We start from the raw sequence: 16,977 nt of genomic DNA, 5'->3' as shown, positions 1-16,977 counted from the left end.
TACTAACATATAATTTCTTTCTTCATGCTTAAAAAGGGCACAAGATTCAAATGACAGTATATCCAAAACTAAGAGGAAGAAATGGTATACTTATCAAAAATAATTATTTTATTCTCACCCTCCTTTGTGGAAAATATAGTCAATAAACAAAAAACAAAACAAAACAAAACAAAAAAAGCAAGTCCATAGCTGTGCTTTGTTTGGATTCATACCAAGATACTTGTTCCAAAACTCAGAGTTGTCTCTATATTAGAAAATAAGTTCTGGCTGTTTATATTCATGCCGATTTTGAAATTGGTCTTCTAAAATTATTTTTTTTTTGCAATTTTCTTTTTATTATGAACTTGACAAAACTTCAATAACCATTAACTTCTCCATATAAAAAGAACAGAAAAAAAGAATTTAATATGATACTGGAATCTCTACTATGCACAGCTTGTTTTTGAAGTAAATACTAAATTGTTAGGACTGACCAGGCCTAGCTACACAGCCACATTCAACTAAGCTGGATGGAAATAATCACTTTCTCAACCACATTCAACCAGTAATGTGGCCATATAAAGTCCATCTCTGCTCATACCTAAAACTAGCCCACCTGCAAATATCTCCTTTGACAAGGGACTTCATACAGGCTTGTGGCTGCACTAAATTTAATACATTCCCACCTCCCTCTCCTCACCTTATTCCAGACCCAAGCACAAAAAACAAAATCATACACATATTAGGTAGCACAGTTCACAGGCAAGAAGGTCTTAATAGAAGATTCTTACACATTAGTCTATATATACCAACTGAAAACTAACTACAGTAATGCTTTCCCAGAAGAGTACATGAGTTCTTAACTCATGATCTTGACCTGTTCAACCACAAGGTGCTATGAATTCAGATTCACAGTTTTAAATCACCCCATTTCTATTCAACTCAAATTTGAAGGCAAAATAAAGACCTCAGGCACAATTAATAAACACATTAATAGTGCTTTTGGTGGAATGTCTGTAAGTTATATTTGGCTTTTATTAAAGCATAAGTATTTATTCACATCATAAATAGAAAAACAATTTCAATTTCATGGGGGTTTTTTGATACTTGTCTTTGAGTAATCTGCAAGATATTTAATCAAATGATCATCATTTCTAGACTAATTTTTAAGACTCAGATCTAAATTATATTTTTTCATTGATTCAATAAATACGTATCTGTGGAGTAACCACAGCATATATACACAGGTCTTTTGACTCTTAAGTATGATGGATTTTCTATTACACAATGACCTAGATTTTATGCTGGATCCATTTCTCTAAACTTTATGTATACTATTTGGAGGAAAATACATAGAACTATATAACTTGTGATCACTATTAAAACCAACTGGGAAAAAAAAAAAAACATATATAAAAGCCCTTTATGATTAAATCATATGGATTCCCAGAACCTCATAGCACCATAGCCCAAAGTACAAGCTTAATAAATTCTTGTTGCATAGGAATGTCAATAGAATGTCAAAAATGGCCTTTAAATCATTGAATACAATAGATTCTGAAGAAACAGGCAATAGTTCACCCAAAGAAAGTACTACTGGGTAAGTACGAATATGCATGCATTTATGTGACACTTGAAGCTTTACCAAATGTATTACATAGTTCATCTCATTTGAACTATAAAATAACTGTGAGATAGCTGTTTATTATCTTTTTACATTTTACAGATAAAAAAAGTGAAGCACATACTAGTGAAAGGCTTTGTCTAGGATTATGTAGCTTAAGTATCTACAGAAAACTTTTGATTCTTGAATCCAGTACTTTTATCTACTGGCACACTAACAGGAGAACACTGTGATGAGAGATATAGAAAGTAGGCTAGTTATATAGCAAAAGTATTAAGGGAGGTGGTATGTATAAATAGGTGTGTAAATTATTGGGAATGGGATTAAGAGGGAATATATTTGGAAAGCTATAAAAATCTTCTAAATTCAGTCAGAAACAAGAGGGCAAAAAAAGAAAGAAGGGGAGACAGAATAAGTAAGGGATTCTTGGCGGGGGTGGGGGTCGGAGGACGCGGCAATAAGGTTAAGTAGTAGGAGGTCAAAATAGTATTAGAAGTAAAGTAATAGTCAGGAGGGAAAGGAAATAAAGAGATACAAATAAATATAAAGATTAGATTTTATTAGGTTAAAAAAAAAAGCATGGACAGGAATCATGATCTCTCATAAACTTAAAATGAAAAGAGATTTAATCAAAAGAGAAAAATAGAGGAATTACCTTATATGTCAGCCACATTAATCAATATTATTTTAGGCAATTTTAAATAATTATGAAGTATAAGGTTGGAATATTACTATGTTGCACGAAATGATGAATTAATGGATTTAGAAAAATATGATTTATGAAGGAAAATGTTATCCATCTTGAGAGAAATAAAGGACAAACAAGTACAGTACAGTCTTACATAGATGCATATATGTATGTGTATATATGTGCATGATTATAGATATCAATGTATATACATGTGTGTAATATATATACATGTATGTATCTCCATGCTTAATTGTAACTTTCTTGGGGAAGGGGGAAGAAGGAAAAAACAAAGAAAAAAAGAATCCACAAGCAAGCAAAAAAGATAGTTCTGAATACAAATTATAGTATTAAATAGGCTTTTTTGAAATGGATATTTATTGTTTTATATTTTGAATTCTCTCTTTTGAACTACTGTGCACATGGAAATTTTTTCCCTATCTTGTATTTAAGTTTTAAATAAACTTTTTTTTTTTAATAATAAGAGAGCCAGTGAATAGTCTTTATTTGTTCTAGTTGTATCCATTCAAATTCAAGACATCTAAAAGGAAGGATCTACAAGATTTCTTGTAGAAGATTTGCCTGATGACATGGATAAAAACTCACATTCACAGAATGAGTGAGTGGGCTATGATCTGCATTGTTGGAAGAAAACAACCAAGTTAAGGAGATTACAGATCTATATTAATAGGTGCTATCAATATCTTGGTAAAATATAATCTTGATAGAAGGAATTGGGCAAGGACTATCTCATTTTTTAATATCTCTACTTCCTAGCATGATGCCTAGCATGATGCCTAGCATAATACACTAGATGTTTAATAAATGTTTGTTATTGAAACCAAGAATGATAAATTTAATCCAACATTCATTTTTTAATAGATGATGTCACTGACTCCAAGAGAAGTTAAATGACATGACGAAGTCATAAGTTATAATAATTTACAATTTCCATTAATAACTAAGTCTTGATTAGTGCAAACAATCCCAATAATTAATAAATTATTCAAATTCACATTATTTGAAGTTACACATAAAATATGGCAATTGATTCAGCTTGAAAACATGCAATACAATTTTAGTAAATAAGTTTTTAAAATCTATTTATTAACACAACAATAAGAAATGAGAAAAACACATTCCAAATTCACTTTAGCAGCATGTTTAAAAAAAAAAAAAAGATGTCTGATTCAAGTTTATAATAAACAGTATTTACAGAAAGCAAATTAGAATATTAATTTTTATAAAAATTCATGAATATCATATCTAAAGATAATCCTGCAGTGATTACATGATGAAAAAGTTAATATACTTAAAACATTTCAGCAGAATTGACTCAACAATCCTTTCCAAATCTTCATATATATGCTGATAGGTATAGAAAGCTTTCTTGATGAATTTTTATGTTCCCATTCTCATACAATGAGCCAAGTGTAGCTTGATGAACTGGGGCATTATCTAAAATCAATAAAGTTTCAAAAAATAATAGTCGTCCTTGCAACATTTTTCAACTGCTGAGTTAAAAAACCACCGGTTTTCAAAACCATGCTTATCTGACTGTCAAAGAACTACCAGGAATTGACAATTGTAGCCTCTCCAAGGGTAACAATTTTAAAACTGTTAAGTTTGTTCTGGTTTTAATATAAAATTCTCTTTTGCATTACCTTCCAAATAAAGTGTCAAGCAAACTTTATTTTAAATCCAAGTGTTATTTCCTTTCTTAGTAAGGGAAACTGTAGAAGGCATTTTTTTCCAGACTAAGCCTGTTTCATTCACATTACAAATTTGTTGATCTACACATTCACTTTCTTTGATTATTTTCTTTAAAACAGGATATGTAGCTTTCACAATCTGCATTGATCTTTTCTCCATAATTTTAATATTATGTAAATTAACTCAATTTTTAAAGTGATCAAACCAACTAATATCTGCATTAAATTCTTTCACAATCCATTTCCCAATTGTTTTTTTCAAACTACCTTAAACGTGAAGCTTTTGTCCAAATGGCTACTCTGCTGAGAATACATTTTTCATTATAATTTTTATAATCCATATGGCTAAAAAAGGCTCTTCTTTTCTAGTCCTGTAACAATTTTATTCATTTGCAAACCACAAAAAACTAAGGCAATTCTGCTTTTTTTTTTCTTTTATTTCACCTGAGTTTTGATAATATTCTGTACCACTGAATCAGGATTTTCATGCTCTTATCCGATTTTAGACTTACTATGATCACATTCATGTCATTCAATTACATCAAATTTTTGTCCAAATGTAATAACAAGCCTCTTCTTTTTTGCATGGTCAACATTTCTATCTGAAGTTTCTTTTTTTCTATTTTGTTAAGGAATATTGCTAGTAATACAACTCTTGTTTATGCAGTATGTAGCAATATATCATATCCATATAGCAATAGGCAAGTGCAGACTAATGGCACAGAAAGCTTAAAATGTTTGCCTAGCTTGTGTGCTGTCACATTAACTATATTGTGGCTCATATTAATTCACCTTGGTATAGCTTAAAATTTAAACAATGAATTTTCTCATTTTCCTAATACTAATTGATAGACCTATAATAGTATCCTAAGACTTGAAACCAAATTATCTTTTCCAACATATGATAATTATTTGGAATCTTAAAGTGTTCAGAATTAGGAGATGCCCAATTTGAACCTCAGCTTTATCATTTACATTCTGTGTGACTTTGGGCAAGTCATTTCACCTCAGATGTCTTCATTGTTAAAATTAGGGGACTGAATTAGATGCTTAATAAAGTCACTTCAATCTCTAACTCTGTGATTCCATTCTCATTTTGAAAAAAATCATTGTCTGTATAGTGCAGCATACATGACAGGTAGAAGATAATGCACTCAACCTGACTTGAATCCAGAAAATTATCTTAGAAGTTTCCCTATTGATCAAATCTCTAATGTTAACTTGGTTTATCATTTGCTTCCTTCTCCTAAAAGACAGAAAAAAATTCTACTTTATTGAGAACTCTAGTTATTGGGCAGCTAGGTGGCACAGTGGATAGAGTGTGTGCCTGAAGTCAGAAAGACTTCCCGAGTTCAAATCCAGCCCCAGATTCTTAATAGCTGTTTGTCTCAGTTTCCTTTTTCGTAAAATTGAACTGATGAAAGAAATGGCAAACTACTGCATTTATCTTTGCCAAGAAAATTAAGTCACAAAGAGTCAGACACTACAGGAAAAAAAAAAAATTATGGTTGTATGCCAGATTATTGAGATTTTATTATATCAGGAATCCTCTACTCAGAAAAACCCAATTTATACATAGATGGGGGAAAAATTCCAAAGACAAATAAAAAAGATGTTTGGATTATTATTTGAAGTTAATTTCACTAGATTTGATCATTATGCATAGTACTCTTGATAAAGATATGAACAAAAAATAGCATCTATATAATAAAGTAAACATAGATGATATTTACTTGCCCACAATCTAGAAAACCCTGCTCTTTTAAAGTCATATGTTATCATAAATTTCAAATAGATTTGATAATTTCTTTTAAGATTTTCCATGGCATAGTCAACAAGTCAAAAAGCATCTATTAAGCATTTACAACATGTCAAATATTCTGTCAAACCCTGAACATACAAAGGCAAAAAAAAAAAAAAAAAAAAAAATCAATCTCAGCACTAAAAGAGCTCACAGTCTAAAAGGAGAAAATATTTAATAAGTATGTGCAGATATGATACATGGAGAAGGCTGATTATAAATAATCTTAGAAGCAAGGCACTACCCACTTTACAACAACCAGGAAAGGGTTTTTACAGGAATGTTCTTATTTCTTTAATTTATAGAATTCAGAATCACATAGTTTTAAAGTTGAGAAAGGTACTGAATTTGAGAAGCCAACTTGTTCAACCCGTATCCAAAAAGAAATTCACCTCATAACATACCTTATATATGATCATTCAAACTTTTCTTGAAGCCCTCTAATTAAGGACAACTTATTACCTCCTTAAATAGTCCATTCCACTTTTGGAAAGTTCTGTAATGCCGGAAAAACTGAGGCAAGATAGAGGTTAGACAATTATAATAATTTAATTTATTGGAGAGTAAATCAATTGACTAGATTGGAATCTCATCTCGAAGAATCCAGTATTGAATGTGGGGTATAGAAAGTCTTTATAGGGAGACAGAAACAATGACATAATGGGGAACGGATGGGGATGACATAATGGGAAGGCACTGAAAAAGGGAAAGTTATCTGATATTCCAATGGGGTAAAGTATCTGATCTGATATTCTAATAGATTGGGATGGGGAGCAGATCTTTTCTCCTTATCAATTATTCAGATGATCAAGGGAAGGGTGGTATGATAGCCTGAGGTTTAGGGCAGAATGACTGAGGTAGGGCAGTTCAAGGAGATTGGCATTACAGTTCAACTGTGTCTAAATTTAAATCTTTACAACTTGTACAATGTGTACATTCATTTGGGATCAAACAGAACATGTCTAATGTTCCTATTCTTTCAATCTATCTTTAAGTAGCATGTACTCAAGGCCTGGTTACCATCTCCTTGATATCTTAACCTGCATTTATCAAAGTCCTTAAACCGTGCCATTCAGAACTGAACACAATACTACAAATGTGTCCTCTCTATAACGGTGACAAGAGGGACTATCATGTTTTTTCCTGGAAGCAAAAATCTCTCTTCATCAAATCAATTTTCTCAAGGGGATTTCTGGCTGTCACATGACAGTGGTGACTCATGTTAAACTTGCAATTTTTCAAACTCTCCAGATCTTTTTCAAATTCAATCTGACCAGGCCTTCTCCTCTTATACATTTAGGAAATTGATTTTTAAAAGTATATATTTTGAATTTACTTTTATCAGCTTCAATCAATTATTTAAACCTCTAAAGATTTCTTTGCATTCTAATTCTGTTGTGTTAATTATCTCTTCTCAGTTTGTGTTATTCTCAAATAGGAGAAGCATGTCATCTATAGCTTTATTACTACTAAAAAAGCTGAACAGCACAGGGATTAAAATATAGATCACTAGGACATATTACTAAAGACCATCCTGTCAAGCTGATACTGGATGGATCACTAACAACTACTCTGAATTCAGACATTCAATCAGTTTTGAATTTTATTGAATTCTATTCTGACCTATTCACATCTCTAACTTTTCTGAAAGAACTGTATGAATACTTCTCAAAAGCTTTGATAAAATCTAGACAAACTGTACCAAGAACAATCCTCTGAAATACCAATGGTTTTGTTAAAAAAAAAAAAAATAGAAAAAAAAAAAAAGAACAGTCTGGTATGATTTATCCTTAATATTGCTTTATAATCATCTTCTTGGCCTATTTTATAGTTTTCCCAGGAATCAAAATAAAGCTCATAGGCCTATCAATTTGAAGAAGTATATTCTCCCCTTTTTCCGAAAAGTAGGATAAATGTCCTTCAGCCTTGTAACATCTTCATGGTTTTCCATGATATTTCAAATACATAGTGTAGTACTGTAAATAGACATTTGGCAATCACATGTCAATTCTTTCAGTATGGAACAATACAGTTCATCAGATCAGATGACTTGAATTCATCAAAGGCAACAAGGTAATGTATTCCTTTTTTATTTTGGCTACCCACTCTCAATAACCTAAGGTGATACAATACTTCTTTATTTTAGCTATCCACTTTCAATAACCTATTTTTGTTCTTTAATTTTCAATGTAAAAGCTAGTCTCCTTTTCAGGGGAGAAAATAGATGGAAAAAAGATTATCTGTCCCTTAAAAAATTAACAATACCTTAATTAGTCTTTCAGGCATTTTATATTAATAGAAATTCTCAAAAGTTAACTATCCTTTATTTCTTTAATACTGCAGAATGTCAGAATTAATAACAATTTTTTTCAATGGGTTTTCATTTAGCTCATGCTGTATCTTGCCTATTATTATTTCTAATAACTTTTTAATTAGGAAATTTTATTTATTTTTATTTTATTTAGTATTTATTTTATTCATTTTTACTTATTTATTTGTTATTATTCATTTTATTTAGGAAGTATATTTCATTGGTTTAATAATAAGTTTTTTAGGGCCTCACATTGCTCAATCATGTAATTCATGACTAAAATAAAGAGATAAAGTTATGTCTATTCTTCAAAGAACAAAGCTAGATTAGATAGCTAATATGTGTCACGTTGCCAGTTTATACACACATCATAAAAAGAATGAAAGTGGCTTCTTCATAAGTTATTTATCATCTTCCACAGAATCTGAAGAAACAGAGTTGATATTAACCCTTCAGTGCTAGCTATGATCCGAACTCATGACAATTTAGGAACATAACCATAGACTTACAAGACATCCTATGCAAACACATAGAAACATCATCTCTTGGGGTGCCTCCTAGGAATAGACAAAACACTAATACAATACAAGTACAAGAGTGTGAAAGGCCCACAGAAAGGAACAAACTATTATGCACCAGGCACTGTGATAAGCATTTTACAACTATTATCTGATTTGATCTTCAACATTGTCCTGAAAGTACACTTATCTCCATTTCACAGTTGAGGAAACCAAGATATAGAAAGGTTAAAGGCCTTGCCCAGGGTGGCATAACTACTGGTTTGAGGTTGAATGTGAATTCACATCTTCTTGACTACAGGCCTAGTTGTCTATCCATTGCATGAGAGTTTCCAGGGACCCCCCAGGCCTCCACCACTTTACTATAATCAGGATCCTTCTTGATTCTTCCTCCCTCTATTCAAAATTGCTAGTTCCTTTATCAGCAAGTAGATAAAATACAGGTTTGAAAACGGCAGTAAAGGAACACAGCTATGATCTGCAAATACAAAGTTTTATCTGTCCTAGTCCTTCATTTTTAGCTGTTCTGAACTGCTTTGTTCAGTGTACTAACAATATGAATTCTCAGGATGAATTTCCCAGGATGAAAAAAATGACAATTTTAAAATATCTCAACAAGCTTATAGGATGTGTCCAAATTACCAAGATGATTTTAGAGATGCATAAAATTGTTGAATTTAAATTCAAAAGGGATGATAAGATGAACTAAGGGACCTTTTTTAAAGATCCTGCTCATATTGCAGCCCTGATAGGTACAGGATTAGAGAGAACTGTAGGAAAGGAGAATGGAATATATCAGCTTCAATGTACTAGGCACTAATACTTTGGGCTTTACAAATATTATTACATTTGATTCTTATCATATCCTGGGGGAGTGGGGGAGAAGATACTGTTATAACTATTTTTAAAAGACATTGAATGACTTGCCCACAGTTAGTAGTCAATGTTTGAGGCCAGAATTGAACTCAGGTGTTTCTGATTCCAGATCCAACATTATCCATTAGCTGTAAATTATCTGTAATTACATGCTTTATTACAATCATAGAATACTTGAGTAGAAAGAAACCTATTCCAATCTCTTCGTCTTTTTTAGATGAGCAGACTGAGGCCCAGAAATGTTTAATGATTTCCCTAAGATTACACAGATGGTCAACTAGGAGAGCTGAGATTCCAAAACAAATTTGATCCCATATTTAATGCTTCTTCCACTATAAGTCCAAACACCTCATTTTATATTATGTGGAAAGTACAGAGAAGTTAAACAAACTGCACAAAAACAAAGCAGTATCTTTAGTTTTAAAACGAGGACTAAGGTCTCTTTTCAGCTATAAACTCAGAGTCTATAAAATGCTCTTATAAGACATTGTGAGTTCTCCACCTGCAGAAGTACTCAAAAGTAAAAGCTCTTAGATTATAAGGGATTCTTAAATTGAATGAAAGGTTATACTAGTTGAGATAACTACTGAAATGTCAATTCAACATTCTATGACTATGATGAAGTTTAAATGTCATTACTAATTTAGCTTTGTGCTTTTATCCAGCTCTAAGAAATGGGGAAACATTTCCCTTTACATATTTACTTCACGAGGAACAGAACTTTCAAACTGGTGCTGGTAAAAAGTTAGCTCATTCTATTCTTGTTACAGAATTGATTTTCTTGGGGGAAAAAAAAAGAAGAAATCATGAATTAGGTTAGACTTCTGGGTTAAGCAGCTTGGGGTCTAGGGTTTGTTGTTTTTAGGTGTCTTTTTCAGTATATATGGCCCCAACACAATCCTGTGAGTTTACATGCTGCTAATTTTCTGAGATCTTGGACATAGAAAATAACAAAGAGTGATGAATCTGTCATAAGGATAGTGATAGCTGGATCACTTGTCCTTGTTTTCGAAGAGGACCAATGACATCAGGAAGGTAATAGTTTAACTTGGAGGTGAACTGGATTTAAGTGAGGCGGGGCTAGGCAAAGTCACCAGACTCTCTTTTTTCCAGATACATGTGGGTCCAATGGCAAAATACAGATCAGAATGATTGGTGTCTCAGAAGCAGTGTCTGAAGCAACAACCATTCAGTGACTAAAGGCTAAATAAGAATTGAGGCAAAAGATGGCCTAGTTTGACTGCCCCAAAGAATCAATCTAGGAGGGAAAGACTACCCTCAGAGTTTCTAGCAAGAACAGAAGCATTACTGCTATTTATACTGACTGTGTGACCCTGGGCAACTCTATCTTCCTCAGTTTGCTCATCTGTAACATGAACTGGAGAAGTAAATGGCAAACCATTCTAATACCTCTGACAAGAAAATCCATTGGGGTTATTGAATGGAAGTGTCATTGACACCATCTGAACAATCCCCTATTTTCTAGGGAGTACCTACTATTTCCTGAAGCAATAGATCCCACTTTTAGACAGCTCTATTAAATAGATAATTACCATCAAGCCTAAATTTCTTTAAAACTTCTGACTAGTGTTCCTACTTTTTTCTGTCCTTTGGGGCCAAACAAAATAAGTTTAGTTAAGTCTAATCCTTATTGCATATGATGGCATTTTAATATTTGAAGACATAAAGAAAGTCCTAAATAATTCTCTTCTCCAGTTTAAGTAGTTCTAGTTCTTTCAAATAATGTTTTAAAGCCATATTCTCTAGTTCCTTCTCATCCTTGTCACTCTCTCAGGGATTCCATCTAGGTTGTCTTCTTCTTTCCTAAAATTTAATCAAATGTGGTTTGATCCCAGCAGAGTAGAACTACTTTCCCCACTATTTTCCAAACACCACTCCTCTCAATTCAACATACACTAACATTTCCTATTAAGACAAACATGCTGGTCCAAATACAGGAAATACTGTTCCTCTTTAAACCATGAACCCAATAATTATGTTTTTAATATCAAAGCTGAAAAAGTCATGAGTTAAAGATGAGATTTCAGTAACTATGCAATTCAGTAATAACTTTGTTAGTTTTCATAAATCCATGGATAAGAACATTTCTTAAATCAACTGTAACTTTAAAAAATACTATAAAATTATGACTATATGTCATAAATAGTACTAAATATGGCACATTATGAAAAAGTACAAGTACAAGATAAAACATGAATTAAAGCATATTTATTTGAATTAAAATAATATCACATTTTATAGTACATATATTTTATAGTCATTTTGCAAAATTATTTTTCAGTGATTCTTACTATTTATAATGTCAAAATCACATGAGAGAAATAACTGATTACTAATATCAATCAAGGTGTAAAAGAAAGTGATGTGCTTACCTAAAATGTTTGCTAGCATCATGGATGATATTCTACAGAGTACAAAACTGAAGATCAAGTTCCCATGGCAGACGAGTTTCTATATGTTTCTGTTCACACTACACTGACTATCATGAAATGCTGCAGTATCTAAAAGATATCTATAATTACTCAAAAAGCATTTGTTCTAACCACAGGAAAACCCAAATGAATTTAGAATGCCTATTTTCAGACTATGATATCCTTAGATTGAAAACTCAAAAGACTTTGTCCCATGAGAGTAGATACCCTTGAGAGACAGTGCAGATGGATAATGAATTGGCCACAGGATTGTTCCCAAATGAACTCTTTTATGACTTTTCAGTCTTTATGCCCCCTTCACATCCACTATTGTCCAAGCTTACTGCCCTTTTTTCATTTGTCACACATGACATTCCATCTATTGCCTCCAGTCCTTTTCACTGGCTGTTTCCCTTGTCCAGAATGTTCTCCTTTCCTCTTAGAATTGTGGCTTCCTTCAAGATTCAAAAAACACTGCCTTCTAACAAAAGCACTTTCCAATCTCTTGAGAAGGATATTTTGCTTTCTCTTTTGAAGTTACCTTCTACCTATTTTGTAAGTATATTTATACACATTTCTCTCCCATTAGAATGTAAGCTCCCAGGGGGCATGAAATGTTTTTGCTTTTTCTTTGAATATCCAATGCTTAAGACATAGTACAGTGATTAATAAAATGCCTGTTGGTGGGTTAGAGATTGCCTTTTGCCCAGTGTTTTTAATAAGCCAAATTTCTCTCTGAAACAATGGTTCATTTTTTAGCATCTATCTTCAAAGACCAACAGTTCTCAAGAAAAAAACTGTTGGGAATTACTCAAAAGAGTATTAGAGAGACACAAAACTGGCCCAAGTGGGCTTCAGCATATTACCAAAAAAGAATTGCACAAGAGAGTAAATCAAAGGAAATGAAACAAATATCTGGAGAGGACAGGACCACGGACAGCCTGAAGGCACAAAAAGTCTCAAACAAGAGTAGCACAGCATTGAAAACCTGAACACATTGCAATCTGTGCTACTGAAAGGACCACTCATATCTGGGTTCACAAGTCCATCCCAGTATAAATCTTAAAAAAACAAACCTTAAATGAGTTTTCATTCTAGTGGTAATGGCAATATTATAGATATTTCTCTACCCATCTAGCAATAGCCATATACTATTTTAGTCTTCAATTTTTTCTTCCCAAATCGTGAAATATAATTTACCTAACAAACAGTAAAATTCAGAAATTAAACATTACATTGGCTGTATTAGCCAGAAAGTTTACAAATGGTAAACTACGAACAATTACTAACATCCAAAAGCTTAAAAAGAAAACTTAGTTGATTTCATAATTTCAAGCAACTCTTTCTACAAAAAGTCTATTAAAAGAACCTTTGTATCAGCTTTAAATTCCCAGTATATATGATTAAAGTGACAATAGTTTCTCTATGTGATCTCAATTACATCAATTCTAATTCTGATAAAAGAAAAAGAATATTAATAACTCACTTATATAATGCTTTCTTTATAACCATCCTGTTAAGTAGATACTTCCAAGTACAATTTGCCCAATTTTCTTATTCAAGATCACACTGCTAGTAAAGTCCCAGTTAAGTAACCAAAATCAAGTTCTTAATTCGGTCCATTACTTTTAGGCATCTCTCCAAGTCAGTAGTATTCACACAAAATAATGCAAAGCAACAACTCATATGATATTTTTTAGAACTCCAAATCTTAACTTTTATATTATTACATGTTACATCTTACTAAGAACTTATTCCTTTCATGAAGATAAGACTAAAACTGGAATAAAGAACTAATTATTGAATTCTAAGGAAGTAACATAAAATTCCTAGCTGATAAAAGTGTGAATATAGGATTACACAGAAGTTCTAACACTGAAATCTTAGGCAATTTACTCAAGAAAAATCATAAGCCACCAAAGGGTATATATTTTTAAGTAGGGAAATCCCAAAGCAACATATAAAAATAGTCAGTAAAATGCATAAAGTTTACATACAGAAATGCCCTACTACTCTTTAATATTTCCTTTTCAACAAATTACTAAGTACATATCTTGGATGATTTAACATGTCTCTTTTCAGATTGGTGAGTACCTATAAGCACAGAAATTCTCAAGTCATGAAGGACTACTGCTATGTTCATGCCTTTCTCCAATCTACTTCTCACTCTCTAGACTCTTCTTTTTTTTTATTTTAGAATTCCCTTCTTCAGAAGCTTATTACCTATCTGATTTTGAGCAAGTCACTGAAACCCCTCAGTCTGCTACCTCATATTAAAAATGGGGATAATGTTACCTGCTTCATAGAGCTGATGAGATTTTGAATGATGATATACTTAAAGTGCTTAGTAAATTTTTAAGCTCTATTGCTAGCTATTTTTATTTGTTTAACTTGTTTTCAGTTCTTATGTATTCAATATAGTTGCTAAAATCGCAAACATTTATATTACCAAAGAGAAGCAAGGATTCTAGACTAGTGTTCAAAGACCTAAACAAGTAATATAATTTAATCTCTCAGTACTTCAGGCAAATCTCTAAACTCTTAGTAGCAAACAATTGCTAATGTTTTGGTAGAGGGAACTTGCTCTAGTTGGAGTTCCCAAAGACTTCACAGATTGGAAGAGGCAAGAGAGAAGATAAAAGGCCCCAAATCAGATCACTTATACTGAAGCTGAGCATAGATAACAAATTATCTTCAGATAAAAGTTTTTTTAGGACTAGAACACATTTTTCTACAAGTTAATGATGCCTACACATAAGTCTTCATTTAGCTAACTTCATTTGTCTAGAATTTTGGTTTTATATAAAAAATTAATATAAAATTGTTATCAATTATTCTGATTATTAAAGATAATCCAAAGAATATATACTATGTTGCAATTTTAAAATACCTGAACCTGGAGTATACCACGAATTTTTCAATAATCTTAGAGAGAGATATATATGAAGAAATGGCATACAGAATAAGATCCCTTCCTAACATTCTGTGAGTCTATTATTGTAGCACATGGCAATTATTTTCAAGGTTGGAAAGCAGTAACTGCAAATCTGGCTTTCACATAATGGCTGAAAATATGTTCTTCATCAATTTGGTATTTTCATAATTGAGTGACAACCTTATATAGTGTATTCAAAATATCATTTCTCCCTTTCTCTTGGTTTCTTCCTAGAATAGTTCCTCATCGTACTTTTTATCCTTTCTTCCTTTTCTTCTATTTAATATAAAAACAATATTCAATTATAAACCATAATATTTATGAAATGAATCATGAAAAACTTCAGCTAGATAGTATCTATTCCCCTATAACCCAGTAATATTTCACTAAAAGACACAAACGGCAGAGAAATAAATATTTCTAGTCAGGTGTATTCCTTTGGCATGATTGATTTAAGAATAAAACAAAGGAATTCTTTCCAAAAAGCAATGCTGATGTATATTACCCACACCACAGAAAAACAAAACAATTCTGTTCATTCCCCCACACGCAAACTATTGCTGGGCCTGCTGCAGAGCCTAATTTGATCAAGTAGCCTTTAAATTAGGCACAGCAGCACTTTGAGATGTTCAAATAATCGGCCCTGCCCTCCGGAGGCTTACAAGCTTTAGCTAAACAAACAAAAGAAATCCAGAATAAAGAAAAGACACGCGTAGTAAAATGCTTATGTAAGGCAGAAAACAAGTCCCATAACCTCCAGTTCCATACTGGGCATAATATGGAAGGAATCGTACTAAAACGCAACAGGAACATATAGGGGACAATGAAACTGACAAGGAAGAGTCTCCTCCCTCTAGTTCTGAAAGGGTACTGAAAGGGTAAGACTATTGCGGGGATGCAATCACAGCCAAGCGTGCGTTTGACAGGTCTCCCATACTCCTTTTTTTTTTTTTTTTTTTTTTAACTAACAGAAAATGCCCTCCCCCCCACACCCCACCCAGCAATTTCTTTCAAACATCCAATCCGAGCACTCATCTCGACCCCAACTGCATTCACCGCCTTTAGCAGCTCCCTCCCAAACGCCCGCCAATTTGTCCCCTCGCGCCCCTCCAGTAAGGTGGTGGGAGGAGCGGCACAAAGCCAAGGAATAGAAATTGAATAAATGCACATTAAAAGGAGGAGGAGTCAGCCGGCAGCTTCGGAGGCCGCCCTAAGTAGCAAAGCCCAAGGGAGCCCGGAGGGAATAGAGAAAAGAGGTGGGGTGGGGGAGGCGGGAGGCGGGGCTGACGAATCCCCCGGGACGGGGAGGGGGGGCGCGGCGCGAGGAGCATCCGGAAAGCAGCACCCCATCCCCCGCTTTTCCTCTCCCAGCTGCACTTTCCCCACCCCGAAAACCCAGCCGCCCACCAGGGGATGTCCGGGAAAGAGGATCTGGAGAAGGGGCGGCGGCGGCGGCTGCATCACCATCACTAAGCCCGACAACTGAGCGAAGCGCATCACTTACCCCTCACCATAGCGAGAGGGACCGGACGGGGGAGGCGGGGCGCGTCGCGTCCCGTGAGTCTCTCGCACGCCGTCCTCCCCTCCCCCGTCAACCCGTCGTCGTCGTCGTAGTCGTCGTCGCTGCCGTCGCCCCCGGACTCCCAGTTCCTTTCACGGTGCTCAGCAATAACGTTATTCCACACACGCCCCACACATAGCGGTAACGGCAGAGAGCAGCCGCTCACTGCGCAGGCGCGTCAGGAGAGGCCGGGGAGGGGACCCTGCCCCTCCTCCTCACCCAGCTATCTCTTACTGCGCAGGCGCCAAAGGCAGACAATGAAAAGGAGTTGCCTGGAGGGTCGTTGTCCCACCCACACGATTTCGCAGCAGCTCACTGCGCAAGCGTGTCCCTAGGACCAGCAGGAACAATGAAGAAACTACTGTCATTTGCTCCGACTGCAACCAACATGGACTACAGCTCCCAGGGGTCAGTGCGCCAACTCAACACCACCGACCTCTTTGCTTGGCATGCTAGGATTTGTAGTCTCCACGAACTCCACCCCTTTGACGGTTGAGATTGAGTTTTTTCTCTCCAGACAAGGCTGCCTTTGGTAGTAGC

At 34.2% G+C, this 16,977-nt stretch overlaps 1 protein-coding gene across 9 annotated transcripts in view; it reads right to left on the bottom strand.

Moving 5' to 3' along the window:
* CEP170 (centrosomal protein 170) overlaps positions 1 to 16,640 on the bottom strand; it is a 172,602-nt gene extending 155,962 nt beyond the window's left edge. For 8 of the 9 annotated variants that reach the window (XM_051993479.1, XM_051993480.1, XM_051993483.1 and 5 more), the window contains exon 1: positions 16,381 to 16,639. The gene's annotated coding sequence lies outside the window, so the exon portion shown is untranslated. Of the gene's footprint in view, positions 1 to 16,380 lie in introns of all 9 variants that reach the window. The other variant, XM_051993486.1, reaches the window with a different exon arrangement.
* Between the last annotated feature and the right edge of the window lie 337 nt (positions 16,641 to 16,977).

This window comes from Antechinus flavipes, chromosome 4, assembly GCF_016432865.1.
Source record: "Antechinus flavipes isolate AdamAnt ecotype Samford, QLD, Australia chromosome 4, AdamAnt_v2, whole genome shotgun sequence".
NCBI classification, from domain to species: Eukaryota; Metazoa; Chordata; class Mammalia; order Dasyuromorphia; family Dasyuridae; genus Antechinus; species Antechinus flavipes.
Note: the sequence above shows the minus strand (reverse complement) of the source record. Positions and strands in the feature narration are given on the sequence as shown.